Source organism: Helianthus annuus, chromosome 13, assembly GCF_002127325.2.
Source record: "Helianthus annuus cultivar XRQ/B chromosome 13, HanXRQr2.0-SUNRISE, whole genome shotgun sequence".
In the NCBI taxonomy this organism is placed as follows: domain Eukaryota; kingdom Viridiplantae; phylum Streptophyta; class Magnoliopsida; order Asterales; family Asteraceae; genus Helianthus; species Helianthus annuus.
In genome coordinates this window covers 87282626-87296049 of record NC_035445.2, presented here as the reverse complement: position 1 = coordinate 87296049, position 13424 = coordinate 87282626, and the positions used below count along the sequence as shown (strand labels likewise).

Sequence of the window (13424 nt, the reverse complement as noted above, 5' to 3'; positions counted from 1 at the left end):
TACAAACGGGTTGCGTCGGCTCAACAAGTTTGGAAGCCTAAAATAGAGAAACAAACTTCAACTCCACAAGTGAAAAGAAGTGGTGAATTCAGTTCCAATTGTGGATGATGCAAACTTTCCACCACTTCAGGCTAAAAATTCTAAGAAACAAAATGGGAAAGTTGAAGATAACACGGTATCACCCAAGGCTGGTCAGGCTTGGGTGGATATTTTCTTCATGTGAAAAACCTGACCTGCCGGAGCTTCCTTGATCGTGAAGCATGAATCGGCATCTTTATTGAAGTAATTAAATCATTTTGTGGTTTGTGCAGGAGCTTCCGAGAATCGTTTCACGATGGATTATGGATAGTGGAGCTTCTCGACATATGACAGGGAAGACTGCATTGCTATATGATGTTAGAAATATCAATGGAGGTTATGTAGGATTCGCAGGAAATCAAGGTGGTAGGATTATTGGTGAAGGAGCGTTATCCAATGGGATTTTGACGTTTGAAAGAGTTAACTACATTGCTGAGCTGGAGAACAATCTGCTGAGTATTTCACAGATCTGTGACAGGATGTATACCACTCACTTCACTGACAAAGAATGTTTGATCTTGAAGCCAGGATTTGTTATCCCGGAAGAATGGATTACTATGAGGGCACCAAGAGTCAATGATCTGTACGTGTTGGACATGAGCGTAGCTACTACTACCACGGGTCAGGATCATTGTTTTGTGTCTAGAGCAACAGAGAAAGAATCAAGATTGTGGCACCGCAAGATGGGGAATATACATCTAAGAAAAATAAATCATTTGGTTCATAATGATTTAGTTTTGGGTGTTCACATCAAAGGTTTTCATCTGGAAGGGGAGTGCATTAGTTGCGTCAAAGGTAAACAGAAGAATAAGTCACACCCTAAAAAGCAAGTCAATTCAGTCTCAAGACCTTTAGAGAGAATTCACATGGATTTGTTTGGTCCTGTGAATGTGAAAAGTATTACAGGAGATCGTTACTGTCTTGTGGTTACTGATGACTATTCCATATTTTCGTGGGTTTCATTCTTGAAGTCGAAAGATGAAACATTTGACAGTTTGATGGCGTTGTTCAAAAAGATTGAAAATCTGTACCAAAGGCGTATCAAAAGAATTAGAAGTGATAATGGTACTGAGTTCAAGAACAACAAGATGGAAGAATTTTGTGATGAAAGAGGTATATTGCATGAGTTTAGTGCTCCATACACACCGTAGCAGAATGGAGTTGCAGAACGTAAAAACATGACGCTAATTGAAACGGCTAGAACAATGCTTGCTGATTCAAAGCTACCGATAAATTTTTGGGCAGAAGCAGTCCCACCGCATGCTATACGCTCAACAGAGTTCTCACTGTTAAGAAATTCAACAAAACATGCTTTGAGTTGATCAATAACCGCAAACCAAATCTGAAATATCTTGAACCGTTTGGGTCACCCTGTACAGTTCTAGAACCTTTTTGAAAATTTGGCGCGAAGAGTATTGAAGGGATATTCATTGGTTATGCAAGTCCATTACGACGTGTCTTCGTTCCAAGGTTGAAGCGGATTATTGAAGCTCCAAATGTTGAATGTCAAGGGTATACAATGCCGCCACAAAATCCAGGAGATTCATGGCGTTATAATTACGACAAGTTATGGGATTCGTTTGACATGATGGAAGGACAAGAAGAAGATGAAGATTTCTTTGATGAGTTTGATATTTTGCGAGAGCATGAGTCATCGCAGAAAAGGTTCCCAGCCGAGTATTCAAGGCCACCATGGCAAACTTCAAATGACAATGAAGCAGGTCCAAGCAATGCTGGTGAACATGATGATGTCCAACAAGATGAAGTTGCTCAAGATAATCAGACGGCATAGAATGATAATGAAGAATCTGAGAACATGCCCGTATTTGATCATGGTGATTCAGATTCTGAGGGGTAGCAAATTCAGCTTTCAAGTCAAACAAACCCAGTCGGTGAACATGGTGCAAATCAGAATGTTACTAATCTGGAAGGCGAAGTAGATGTTCCAGGCGAAGTGATGCCACGAACTCTTTCATACCATCCAGAAGAGCTGATCATTGGAGAACTACAATCAGGCGTTCGCACTAGACGTCAAATTGACCAAGGTCTTACATGTTTTTATTCTACAGTAGCACCTTTACAAACTGAATTTTCATTGAGTTGTTTTATTTCGCAGATTGAACTGCGAACGTATAAAGAGGCGCTAACTGAAGATTCTTGGGTCAATGCTATGCAAGAAGACTTAAGTCAATTTGAGAAGTTGGGAGTGTGAAAGTTGGTAGATTTACCGGAAGGTCATAGGAAGATCAATACCAAATGGGTGTTTAAGTGTAAGAGAGATGATCGAGGAGTAGTTGTGCGAAACAAGGCTCGACTCGTAGTCCAGGGTTCAGTCAACAGGAGGGTATAGATTTTACTGAAGTGTATGCTCCTGTGGCTCGACTAGAAGCGATCAGAATCTTCCTGGCATTTGCATCGTGGAAAAACTTCAAAGTATATCAGCTAGATGTAAAACCGGCGTTTCTTTATGGGAAGGTTAAAGAGGAGGTTTGTGTCGGACAGTCGCCGAGCTTCGCCGATCCAATCCACAAAAACAAGGTTTATTTGCTGGACAAAGCGCTGTATGGTTTACACCAGGCCCCGAGAGCTTGGTATGAGACTTTGTCTCAACACCTACTAGCCAACAGCTTTATCCGAGGAAAAGTGGATGCCACTCTCTTCACCAAAGAGGTCGACGGACATCTTCTGATCGTACAAATTTACGTGGATGACATAATATTTGGGTCAACGAATGAAAAATTGTGTAAAGATTTTGAGTCTGTTATGAAGCAGAAATTCGAAATGTCATCGATGGGGGAAATGAAATTCTTTTTGGGACTTCAAGTTGAACAACTACCTGAAGGAATTTTCATTCACCAGACAAAGTACGTTCATGATATTCTAGAGAAATTTGGGATGTCAAGTTCTACTCCAGCGTCAACCCCACTAGCGACGAATCATGGGATACACCCAGATCTCACCGGAGACAGGGCAGATGAGACGTTTTATCGCTCCATGATCGGTTCATTGATGTACTTAACTGCTTCAAGACATGATATTATGTACCCAACGTGCCTCGCAGCAAGATTTCAATCTAATCCGAGAGCTTCGCACATGATTATTGTGAAAAGGATATTACGCTACCTGAAAGGAACTCCTTCATTGGGGTTGTAGTATCCTAGAAAAGGCGACTTTACGCTCGAAGGGTATTCCGATTCGGATTTCGGATGCTGCAAAGTCAATAAATCAACAACAGCGGGTTGTCAGTTCTTTGGACCTCGTTTGGTCACCTGGCAATACAAAAAGCAAACCTCTGTGGCTTTATCCACATGTGAAGCGGAGTATGTATCTGCTAGCAGTTGTTGCTCTCAGATCTTGTGGATCCAGCAACAAATGCGCGACTACGGTTTGCAATTTCTAAACACCCCTATATTTGTTGATAATGAGGCCGCAATAAATATCACGAAAAATCCAGTACATCACGCTAAAACTAAACATATCGAAATTCGACATAACTTCATCCGAGATTGCTTCGAGAAGAAGTTGATTCGAATTGAGAAAATCCACACTGACAATCAGAAAGCTGATTTACATATCAAAGCTTTTGATAAAACGCGTTTTAAATTTCTTTTAAAACTAAATGGTATGAACCTTCTCTCGGTGTCGGATGGTATTATTGGCGTTGATGAAGGTACTGTTGTAGATGACGATGAGAAACAATCTGCAATGGTTTGACATTTTTTACCTGTTTTGGTATTTAGGGGGAGTAGATATATTTTCAGAAAATACAAAAACAATAAAAAATACAAAAAAATACAAAAACATGAGAAAATTTCAAAAATCCAAAAACAATATAAAACTGAAAAGGAGCTTGTGTGAAAAGGGAAAGTGAGAGTACATCAGTTTGACAGTTACTGTGCGCTAAAGATTTGTAAAGTATAAAGTGTTAAACAGTCTCACTGATGATGTGTCGATGGGTTTTTACACATTTAGTAGGTTTGTTCGGGATATAAACATAAATTTCAACTTGCTTATTTTGTGGGGAACACTACTTGGATATATAGGTAACCCCTGAAATCTTGTTTGAAAGGTCTCTCTTTCTGAAATACTAGGTCTTTATACTAAGTGATATCTGGGGTATTATTCCGGGACTTCTGCTGAATGGAAGTTCTGACCTAGTCCCCGAATAATACTTTCCGCATTGCTTGAAACATAGCGCAGCCCTCAGCAAATTGATGAAACAATAAAATTGGTAATCATTGCTGTTGTAAAAAAGATCCTATAAAGGGGACACACCGAAAGTCGAAGCCGTCATCTCTCTGCGTGTACGGATGTATCGACCTGAGCTCTCACGGCCCTCGCATCTAACCCCTTACAGATATCATCTGTGGTATACTCAGCTGTAAGACTGAATATTGGGATCTGGATACGAGAGTATATTCAAGAGGTGGGACACATGAATGAGTTTAAGTTCTTAATTCACTTAATTCGTATCCTGAACAGATTGAAAATTGTGTAAGAATTTAAAATGGATCTAAATATCGACAATCTACGTGAATTGTTTAATTCTGAGTATGAATTAAAGCTTAACGGTACTAGTGACTTGTCTGATAACTGATATGATTCCCTAACACGTTCACCAAAAATATGTCTTGAAATAGTTTACTTTCTTTATATTCTGCAATTTAAGTTTCTGTATTTTATTTCTAGTTTAGAAACTATATAGAAAATCCAAAAAGATTTTTCATTTCTGCTTTATTTTTAGACAAACCAGACTAGAAAGTTATTTGTCTGATTCTCAGAAGTTGAAGCAGATGCAGGAAGTTTCTGGACTGGAGGATGAGAAGAGCTTATCTTGATAAAATCTGAGTTTTGAAAAGTCAAAAACAAGTTAATTAACTTAATACTTGTGATTTTCTGAAATTGTTTGAAAATTTGTTGAACTAAATTAGTTTGATTTGTCTGAAATCAACCAAGGTCATTAAGTTGGACTTGGTAGATTAATTGAGTAAGCAGGGTCATTAATTTGGACCTGAATACTTGAGTGGATTTCTAAAAACTGATAGATTGTGATTTATTGTTGAAAATCAATATATTGTAATGTTGTATGTTTGAGAAACAAGTTGTGGATTTCAAAATCCCCACGGCTCAAAAAGTCAAAGTTTGGACCTGAATTCAAGTCCCAGCATACCGAGAGGGGGAGTCTGTGAAAGGGGGAGTCGGAATTCTGGATTAACAGTCAAAGGGGAGATTGGAGTTAGAGTCATGTTGAGATCTTGAACCTGTGAAGTGAAAGCGTTTACAATGTGAAGATAAGATTGGAAAGAGACCAAGACTGAAGACTCGATGCCGAAGACTTCGTCAACATCCGAGGGGGAGTCTGTTAGTGCACTGAATGTCTGTTTACTATGTCTTAATCGAGTCTTAGGTCTAGATAGTTTGATTAGGGTTGGAAATCAAGAAAGTGGGACAATTCATGTAATTCCGCTCCAAGTTATTCAGGTGATTCCGCTCCAAATACATATTGGTGATTTCGCTTGAGTAATTTCAAGCGGAATCAGATATCGCTTGGATTGGTCATGTCAGTTCGAGCGGAATCAGTGGGTCTATCAATAGGAGTGTGATGATTTCATTTGAAACAGTTGAAGCGGAATTAGGTCATGTGATTAGAGACGAAGTGCTGTAAAAATCTTGTCAGATTTACGTGTAAAAGCTCACAATCAGCAATAGAAAGAAAGTTAAAAGGATATAAGCTGTGTTGACGTTGTTTACTTTGATTCCGCCTTAGTAATCAATGATGAACTGCCTTTACTGACTGTTTAGGGTCATGAACACGATCCAACAAGAAGAAAAAAGTGTACCAGGAGATAAAGTACACTTTGAAGTTTATTGACCTAGTCTCTGAACAACTTTTCAGCATTTAATGATTTATGTTTTCGTTGATATGTTTGATGGACAAATTTTTATTCCAAAACTAACTTAAGAATGAAGTTATGTAGTGTTAGTATATAAAGTTGTATACTTTCACAAACTTTGTGGATTTACGTTTTTTATATTTTACATCTAAACATTACTATATTTTGCATCTAAACATTACTATTTTGCATCACATTTCCTGGTAGCTCAAGGAAAAGAAAAATATAAGACTCAAAATTAACAAAATAGTATACAACCTGTAATTACAAATAACAGTGTTTTAAACATCTGCTCCTACCAAAGGGACAAACTCAACATCTGTTTCGCTACACTTTGTAAACCAAAAGGTCTGTTGAAGACAAACACTGTTGAAGCAAAGTCTGTTAAACCAAACAACCTCAGCTGATGAACCAAACAACCTCTGCTGATGAACCAAAAGGTCTGTTGAAGACAAAGACTGCTAAAGCAAAGGTCTCCCAAAGAGAACCTCTGCTGATGAAGCCAAATGTATGATGAATCTAAGTTTTGTTATGGACCAATAGATATTGTAATTCAGCATAAGATCTTTAATATAATATCTTTAACAGATGATGATCAACAGCTCATAAGGTCTGTTGAAGCAAAGTCTATCAACAGATGCTAATGTAATCAACAGATGCTAATGTAATTCAGATCATAACAGTTTTTAGGCGTTAACAGATGTTAGCACGCTATAACAGTGCTTAGCCTCTAACAGATGTTAATGTATCTCAGTCCCTAACAGTTTTCCCACTAACCAATTGACTAAATTTTTATTCATTCACTAACAATAATATACAACCCTACTACTTGTTCAGTACATGAATATCACCAAAAATGTATACAATGTATAATAACAATATCATATAACAAACAAAAGGTTAAATTTTTTTGATATTCAAAGCGTAGACATTACATACCAAATACATCAGTTTAGATGCTTCATTGTAGCCCTTACACACCAAACTTTTAACCACAGTTTGTTAAAACAACAGCTAACAAACATAAATAAAAACCACAAGGAGTCTTCAAAAATAAGTGGTTTCTACTTATCTCTCATGAGAAATGTTTTTTCATAAGCATCTAATTGTTAACCTTTGACAGCTTCTTCCGGGTTCTTCTCACATTAGTGGATAGCTCACCAACGTTGACAACATCAACATCTTGAGTTATCCGCTTTCCATTGGGACTTGATCCATAATCCTTTTCAACTTTAACGGATGAAGAGTCGGCCGTAACAGAGACAGCATCCTTGCAACAGATCACAAAACAACTATTGATCTCATTTAATAAAATAATGAACTATTTTTAAACATATTAAACATACTTTCAAAAATAAATACTCACCCTTGAAGTTCGTTCAGCAGACACCTGGGAAGATTCTGAAAGGTTAACATCTTTAACTTCAGCTACCTCTTGAGTAACCTAAAGGATCATAATATATGATATTATATAAAAAAGTGCAGAATCCAGTCTTTGAACCTCAAAAGAAAAATAAATACATTGAAAAAGTAATTTTATATGCTACCTCATCAGTATTTTCATCACCATTACCATCTCCACCAACCAACTCAGCAATTATTACTGGATCATCACATGTTATTTGCACGGTATAAACACGATAGTCATTTTTAAGATTGAACTCTGAACATCAATCTTAAAAGCGACATTCTTATCAACCAATAGAAATATCTCATGAGGGAAACATCCAGTATCATTCGCCTTCACCTGCCTCTCTCTTATGTTACTCGCCACTAATCCAAGAAGCTTCTGAACATCTCTATCAAACATAACAAAAGAAACACTACCACTCTCATCCTGCACCCGGACTTGCACCTTGAACCTGAAATATATACAAATGACTAAGTAAACTACAAAACTATATCAAATATCAGTCTTAAATTTTTATTTATATAAATAAAACGTTAAATAATTGATGTGCGCGAAGTGTGATATATTTTTGATGTATATTTTTAAGCCCTTTTTACACTTTTAGCCAAGTTTTAAATTTATAAAGCACGATATTCACTAACACTAAACACACATATGGGCAAGTGCACCCATCGTGGACGTAGTATAGTGTTGGTAAGATACCGAGGTCGTCCAAGGACACAAGAGCTTTTAGTACCAGTTTATCCTCAACGTCTAATCAAATCAAAAAGTTAGAAAAGATTTTTAAACTAGAAAAATAAAAACTAACTAAATGCTGAAAAATAAAAATAAAATAAAAACAGATAGACAAGATGAATCACTTGGATCCGACTCGTGTATTAGTATAACCTTTGATTATTTTCGCACTTTTGCACTTGTTTAAGAGATTATCTTAGTTATTGTAGTAGGCCCCTCTTTTGAAGGCGACGTTACCCTCAACCCAGTAGTTTGAGTCAGCAAGGATACAATCCTAAAGGGTTGGATTATTGGAAGATAATGAATTAAGTTATTAATGCAAATTATGGTAGGCCCCGCTTTTGGCGGTGACGTTACCCTCGGCTAAGTAGTCTGAGTCAGCAGGGATACAGTCCTAAATAGCCGGGTTATAGTATTAATAGTAGTTAACTTATGAGGGGGTCAAAGAGTTTGGATCCCCGCCATCCAATACCTATGGGCATTGAAGGAGATCCTACTAAATTTGACCCAGGTCCCTTGCAGGACCTCTAAACGCTGAACAAGGACAAGACCCTTACCAAACCGTTCCCTTAACCCCCGACCAGGTAGCCAACATACCTCCATATAGACCGTGGAGATATGAATGGTGAAAATCTTTTATTTTATATAGACAATAAAATAATGCCAAGACACCACGGACAAACGATAAGGAAAGATCACCTTCAACATAAGTAACTAGTTATTAAAGTCATTAATACAAAACCAAATAAAAAGTGCAAAAGATTAAAAATAAAAAGTATTATACTAAACACTTGTCTTCACCAAGTGATGTAAGAGACTTAGGCAAACATGGCCTTGATTGTCAAGAACTCTTACGATCAATCTTGGATCCCGAGAGGACTCACACACTCTACGATGGACAATGGATGATGGTGGTGGATGATGGTGTTATGGTGGTGGTGGGTGGTGGATGAAGTGTGAGAGAGGTGGTGTGCCAAGGGATGAGTTGGAATGAAACCAAGCACTCCTATTTATAGGCTGAACAGAAGGCTGGGCACGGCCCCGTGTCCGCTGGACACGCCCCCGTGCCCGTCTGACACTCTCTCTCTTCATTAATTGTAATTCGCAATTACAATTAGTGCGCCTGCTGTACTTTCGCCACGCCCCCGTGCTCACTGGACGCGGCCCCGTGGTGGGCAATAGAAGCTTCTACAGGTTTGTCTTTTCTGCTGCTTCTTGGGCACGGCCCCGTGCTGGCTGAGCACGGGGCATGTTCAGTCTTCTATTTTCTCCTCTTTGCTTGGGAGGATGTCGTTGAGGGTTCGGGCAATCTACTTTTGTTCCTTTTCTTGTATTTATGTTAGAATTAGCTGTCTTTTTGCTTCTTTTGTGTATTTGAGTTTATTTCATCCTGAAAATATAAAAGGAAGACAAAAACACTCTTTTTCCAACATTAGTACTTAAAAAGGGTTAGTTTTATGCCTCATTTGATGTAATTTATATGTTGCATTTTATACACATCAAATACCCCCACACTTGAACTTTTGCTTGTCCTCAAGCAAAACTCTTTAAATATGTGGCTACACTCCCAAATGGAATGGGTAGAAGAGAAGGTTTTTTGGCTTGTCATAGAGTGTCGGGAATCCAAGATTTTTTTGGGTTTTATTTTTATTTATTTACAATCCTATTCGTTATGATTTATTTAGAATGTTTCATAAGATAAATTACTTATTAGGGCATAGCATGTCTTTTTAAAATTTCATTTATATACAAGTTCACATACCTCACGGGGGATCACTCAACACTCGGCCGAAGGTGTATTTTTAGTGAATCACTCGAGAGCGGCATGGAACTTATTCCTACCATAAGCTTGCCAAGCAATCAATCCTCCTCCTTTTTAACTTTATACCTTTGTAGATATCAAGAGCACTTTTTGGGTGAAGGGTTAGGCTTGGGTTAAAGGTGGGTGGTTGGGTTAGTGGTTAGTAAAAGGGCGAAAAGCGTACAAAGCGTCGGTTTTCGTAAAACACTTTGTTTTTGGTGACTTTTTTTTCTGTGAAGTATTTCTCCAAACAAGCTTTTGTTTGCATAGCTTTGTTTGTTTTTCAACTTCATCAAAAAATTTTTTTGTCACATGAGTTTACGAAAAACCGAGCTTGTTACTAAAATAAAGGGTGAAAAATAAAAAAGGGTTTTTGGTGGGTGAAAAAGGGTAAAGAAATGAAAGGTTTAGGCTCAAAGGGGTTAACTAGGGGGATTTTGGGTAGTTGGTAAAAAAATGAAAAATAATGGTGTGGAAAGAAAAATGGTTAGTCCTAATGCCTCCATCATTTACTTACTTGGGTTTAAGTTGGTAAGGACCGGGAATGAATCGTTGTGGCAAGTTCTAGAGTTGTAAGAACCAAGCGGCTATTCACACAAGAAACGAAAAATGAGCATTTAGTCTAACGATGTAAATTTGTATGCTCAATAAAGGCTCAAAACTCACTTTTGTGGGAATGGGGTTTTTTAATGTGATCAAGTATATATAATCAAATTTTAACTAGACTTGTTATGCCATTTCATAATTTTCTTATGTTGGTTCTTGTTATCACGACGCTCTCGGTTGTAAAATTTGTAAAAATATAACCTTATTAATCTTAGGATTCCTAACTTAAACTTTAGACAAGTAAAAAAAAATGAAAAATTTTGAAAAAATTTGGGGTGTTTAGCGGTTACAATAGAGTTTTGTGTAAGGCTTGTTGTTAGGACTTGCAAAATTTCAAGGTGTTAGCTTTCCCCTCACACTTAAATTACACATTGTCCTCAATGTGTCCCAAAAATAATTTTTTAGGTTGATTGGATGTGTAATGTGGTGTTAAAAAGCAAAGATTTATGTTACTGGCAGTCTGGACACGGCCCCGTGGGGACCGGACACGGCCCCGTGTTCAGGTGCCAGTAACAGAAATTAAAGAAATGAGACAGAAGCCTGGACACGGGGGCGTGTCTGGTGAACGCGACCCGTGTCCAGTTACCTGAACTGGGCATTTTTCTGCAGGTGGTTCAGCACGGGGCCGTGTTGGTTGGGCACGACCCGTGTTGAGCCTTCTGTAATGGAGATTTGTGTCGGGTTGCCTCGTTCTTGTGCATGGGGCCATTTTTCTCGTTCCCTTTTTCATCCTTTACCACTGCGAGTGTGTTTTATTCCTGCAAATTAAAACTAAAAGATTAAACTAAACTAAGGATAGTTCCGCGGAATGCCTCCGTGGTGCGCCACGTTTATAAGGGTCCTTGGCTAGACCCAAGATGAGGTTATATATTTTCTGAGTGGGATGCTTGGCGTCCCATGTTACACCGTCGGAGAGCAGCATCCAAACTTGAATCAATAACCTTCATGTAGTTGACCGGGTCGTCGTCTTCTATTCTCTTCCCAACTCCGAATTTTACTTCATCATCCCCGTACCTCAAGGTGAGTGTTCCGTCATTCATATCTACCACCGCTTGTGCGGTGGCAAGGAATGGTCTCCCTAGTATGAGGGGGACCTCGGTGTCTTCCTCCATATCGAGTATGACAAAGTCGGCTGGATAGACGAATTTGCTTACCTTTACCAAGACATTTTCGATGACACCTTGCGGGAATTTGACGGATCGGTCAGCAAGTTGTATGCTCATTTTTATAGGACTCGTTGTTCCTAGGCCGAGCCTTTTAAACATTGATGAGGGCATGAGGTTAATGCTAGCCCCAAGGTCGGCTAGTGCATTACGAACGGGGGACTCCCCGATTGAGCAGGGAATCGTGAAGCTTCCGGGATCGATTTTCTTTTAGGGAAGTTTATTAAGTACGAGGGCAGAGCATTCTTCGCCTAAGTTAACTAATTGCAAAGTTTCAATTTTCTTTTTATGAGTGAGGAAGTCCCTCATGAATTTAGACTATTTGGGCATTTGGGTTAGGACATCAATAAAAGGAATATTGACATGCAATTGTTTTAATAGACTTTCGAACTTTGCGAATTGCTCATTGGTCTTTTGACGAATTAACCTACCGGGGTACGGGACTCGAGGAGCCTTGGTAGGTTCTGGTGACGGAGGGGAGTTCTTCTCCTGCAGAGGCGGGGGTACCGTTTCTTCTGTCGGTGGTGGCACTTCTGCAGGCCCTACGGTGCGGTTTCGTAGCGTGATGAGATGAACTTGCGCTTTTGGATTTGTTTCGGTATTGCTAGGTAATGCGCCTTGTGGTCTCTCGGCAAAATTTTGAGCTATTTGATTTAATTGTTTTTCTATGTTTTGAATACTAGTTTGTTGATTTCTAAAATTTGATTCTAATTGTAGAAATCTTTCCGAGTTTTTCTTTTCAGTGTCGGAGATGAGGCGAGATACAGTATCTTCAAGCCTTTCTCGTCCACTTTGTTGTTGAGTGAAATTTTGTGACTCATTTCTTGGTTGTTGAAAGTTTGTTCGTTGGGTTTGTTGGTTACTACTATTGCCGGGTTCTCTCCAACCAAGGTTTGGGTGGTTTCGCCATCCTTGGTTGTAGGTGCCCGTTGGAGGACCCGACGGCCTAGGTCTATTATCAATGTAGCTTACCGATTCCTGTTGATCGTCCGTTTCTTTCATACAACTCCAATTTTCATGTGGCCCACCACACCCTTCACAAGCCATAACCGAGACTGTTTTTGTCATTTCTAATTTTTTTATTTTGGAAGAAAGGGCCTCGATTTGGGCTTGTAAAGAAGTGCTTTCATCAACCTTATGGGTGCCCGGGGCAATGGATTTATTGCCTCGGGGGGGGGGGTGCCATTGAAAATTGGTTTGAGCAATTTCCTCAATTTGGTTATATATTTCATGCGGGCGGCGATTACCTAAAAGTCCCCCGGAGCTAGAATCAAGTGTCTGCCTTGTGTGTGGCAACAGTCCATTATAGAAAGTGGATACTTGTTGCCATATCGCAAGGCCATGATGTGGACACTTGCGTAATAGTTCCTTGAACCTTTCCCAAGTTTCATATAAGGATTCCCCGTCCTCTTGTGAATATGTATTAATTTCAGTCATTAATTTAGCCGTTTTAGCAGGAGGGAAATACTTACATAGAAATTTTTGGGCTAGTTCATCCCGGTGTTTACCGATCCAGCTAGGAGGGTATTGAGCCAAGCTTTCGCTCGGTCTTTTAGTGAGAAAGGAAACATTCGGAGGCGGATGGCGTCATTTGATGCTCCATTGATCTTGTTTAAAGTGGTTAATAGGTGATTTAACGGTTAAAATTCAAGAACACACAAGATCATAACTAAAAGTCTTGAAAGTAAGATAAACTAGTTGGATAAAGAGAAACTAATGGTGTAAATCTTGGCTAG

General features: G+C 38.9%; 1 non-coding gene across 1 annotated transcript; it reads left to right on the top strand.

The window, feature by feature from the left end:
- The first annotated feature begins 13024 nt into the window (after positions 1–13024).
- On the top strand, positions 13025–13131 carry LOC118485999. The gene has a single exon (XR_004877856.1). It is a non-coding gene; the product is annotated as a small nucleolar RNA R71 (small nucleolar RNA).
- Positions 13132–13424: the final 293 nt, after the last annotated feature.